The following is a 374-nucleotide window of genomic DNA, read 5'->3' as shown; positions in this document are numbered from 1 at the left end:
TGGTGATTTACTGTAAACTAAACTAGGAAATGCCTGGTGAGCTTTGAAGATTTATTACCTGTATCTGTGTCTATCATTGTTGAAATGTAATCACACCATTACTCAAGATCATTTAATTGGCTCGTGGGCCTGTTTTAAATTAAAAATAAGAGTATAATCTGGCTGATAATTTGCCATGGAGGAAAATGATATGTCAGAGAGGGTTGCAGGACGTTCGGCCCCGCCCCTTTGCCCTCCCTCTCCGCTCTGTCCTCATTTGGAGGTCAGGACATAATAGGCTGATTCTCAGAGAAGGGGCGGGGCCAGCGAGCACTCCCAGAGAAGTTTGGAAACTTTCAGGCTGGTGTCATTCCCGCAGCAGACTTTAAGCAGCT

Source organism: Nanorana parkeri, unplaced genomic scaffold (assembly GCF_000935625.1).
Source record: "Nanorana parkeri isolate BGI_ZX_2015 unplaced genomic scaffold, ASM93562v1 scaffold164, whole genome shotgun sequence".
In the NCBI taxonomy this organism is placed as follows: Eukaryota; Metazoa; Chordata; class Amphibia; order Anura; family Dicroglossidae; genus Nanorana; species Nanorana parkeri.
The sequence above is the reverse complement of the archived record's forward strand: the minus strand, read 5'-3'. Positions refer to the sequence as shown.